This window comes from Tenrec ecaudatus, chromosome 1 (genome assembly GCF_050624435.1).
Source record: "Tenrec ecaudatus isolate mTenEca1 chromosome 1, mTenEca1.hap1, whole genome shotgun sequence".
In the NCBI taxonomy this organism is placed as follows: Eukaryota; Metazoa; Chordata; class Mammalia; order Afrosoricida; family Tenrecidae; genus Tenrec; species Tenrec ecaudatus.
Genome location: NC_134530.1, coordinates 105,255,259 through 105,258,057, shown reverse-complemented (window position 1 = coordinate 105,258,057; position 2,799 = coordinate 105,255,259).

Here is a 2,799-nt window from a genome sequence, read left to right as displayed (position 1 = left end):
CACACCCTTAGTGTTTTTCCTTGGTATGGTGGGATTAGATCAGGCAGAATTCCCTCACTATGTCCCCAGTGTTGTCCCCTGTTGGGCTAGTGGTCAGTGAAAGATGTCATGTCTTGTAGTGGGGCTGCTATGTGGTCTTCTCTGTGGATTGGCTGCTCTGAGCTAGAATATCATTTCTCAAGGCTTGGTGGGCCAGGGCGTGCTCCACTCTCTCTTCCTCCCCCCTTCACTTTCTCCCGTTTGCTCTGATCATACATGTCCCTCTCCTGGAGCTGCAGATTCACTACTGTCCTCTAAAATAAATTCATCTGGGGGGAGGGGCAGGCGTCCACATAGTTGGGATTGGGGCCAACCCCTCAGATCTCTCCACTTGTTCCCTACTCAATGTCGGCATGTTGCATTCACATCTTGGAGCACTGGGTTGACATCTGGTCCTTCTTTCCCTGTGGAGATATAAACAATACCCGCCCCTTGGGTGGGTTAGTGCCCTGTTCCCCCACTACCCTTTTCTTTTTTCTTATTTTCCCTCCCCCTATCCTCCTTTTTAGTTGGCTACCATATGACAAAGATACTTTTCCTACATAGTCAAGCGAACAAATAAACACCTAGCCTTTCCTAAGATTTTCTCAGTTATAAACACTCCTGGGTTTTGATTTACAGGCAACTCCTTCTCACACTTTAATGTTATATAAAGTTGCTCTCACTTTAAAGCATTTGAATCAACCTCTACTCCAAGAAACTTTTCATCACAATTCACTTTCACTTGCTGCACATGAAGCTTGTAAACCCTTGAAAAGGCTTTCAGTCTTCTCCTTTACTATGAATTAATAAGAACCACATGACTCTATTCAGACTTAACCTACAAATTTGACTTAAAGACACACTTAGGAATGAGGCTCATTACCTGTATCTCTCTTGACTACACAACCATTCGATCTAGTAAAGAAACCAGAGGTGGTACTGCTTTCTCACGCTTACTGATATATTTTTAATATTTTGACAAATTTCTTACAGGGAGAGGGGTTTGTCCATCGCACATCAAATTAAGATGGAGGTAAGAGTGATGGAGGTAAGACAACACAATAGACTAGACAAGTGAGGTGTGTTTACCAGGGTGACGTAGAAACCTGTGGTCCATGAGAGGGAGAAGAGACATCAGCGTCAAGGCAGGATAAACTATTGAGAGAAGACTCGTTCTTCTGCCACCATGCTACTTTCTGAGATTATTTGCTCAGCATACAGATTGAATAAATATGGTGAAAGAATACAACCCTGACGCATACCTTTCCTGACTTTGAACAATGCGGTAACCCCCTTTTCTGTTCTAAGGAGTGCTACCTGGTCTGTGTACAGGTTTCCCACGAGTTTCGAGCCTGTTAATTACACACCAGGTATGTTTCCAATTTAGGACAAGATTTCATCAGCACAGACTGTTTCAAAGATAGGAAAGCATGTGCAGGAAAGCCCCTGGAGGGAGGAATAAACAGCATAATTCATTGCAGTACTCAAATGGAGCGACTTTGATGTCGAGAAAGGAAGGTCTTGTAAACTTGGTAGAGACGGAGGTTTGTTTCCTAAGGGTAGTGACCAAAGGGGAATAAGTACATTTTGGCAGAAAAGTACATTTTTGGGAGAAGAGAATTAGAACTGCAGTCCAAAATGTAAACGGAAAATGATTTCAAATATATTCAGTTCAATGAACGACCACAGGGTTTTCATAATAAATCAAATGTATGCTTTCAGAGTTTCCCTTTAAATGTGATGTGATTCATTATCTTAAAAATATGAAGAGATGCTATTTCTCCAAAACACTGTTTTCAACAAGCAAACCCAAAACAGACCCTTTGTTGTCAAGTCAATTCTGACTCCTAGGTTCCCGATATGATAGAGTAGCACTGCCCATATGGCTTCAAGGCTGTAATCTTTACTGAAGCAGACTGACACAGCCTTTTCCCAGTCACTGGTGGGTTTGAACCATGAAACTTTTGGTTGGCAGACAAGTATTTAACTGCTATGTCCACAGGAATCCTTTTGCAACAAAAGACAGTAATCGTGCTTATGTCTTTGGCCTGTAATTCAAACTTGCTGATTGGCTAAAAGTTAATCATCTCCTTAGAAAAGAGACTGAAGAATAAATTTTCATCCCCATTCTGACCATTGCAAGTGTGTTAAATTGATGGTTACTTGGTTTTCAGTATTTCTTATCTTTTGAATTGGGAGTACTGATTTAATACGAATTTAAGCAGAAAGATGGCATAGTTCCTTTGAAAATCCAATCCAAGTCCCATTCACACAATGACACTGAATTGATTTCTAAGACCAACCTATATAATTTTCAAATACTTGAACAGACCATAAAGAATGAGATTGACTTTTGCCTGATAGGCATGATTGCGGACAAGCTCTCCATTAAGACCAATTTTTAGCCTTTGGAAAATTTTAAATGACATCTTAATAATAGTTAACTTCAAAACATATAAAGTGAGCACGGACATTAGTCAAGTCAATGTTTGGTTAATGCCTCATAGGAAAGGCTAGTGCTTCATTACTTTTATGAGCCCCCTTAACCAAGCATCAATTAAAAAATACATACTACGAAAGGATGTCTCTCCCTCCTGCCTCTAAGGAGCATTCCGGTTGTACTTCTCAAATAGACTTGTTTGTTCTTTTGGCTGTTCATGGTACTTTAAACAGGTTTTCACCGGTACCATCATTCAGATGCCTCATTTCTTCTTCAGGCTTCCTTTTTCCAAGATCAGACAAGATCGGGTGCATTCAGGGTGGAATGGTCATAGGCCA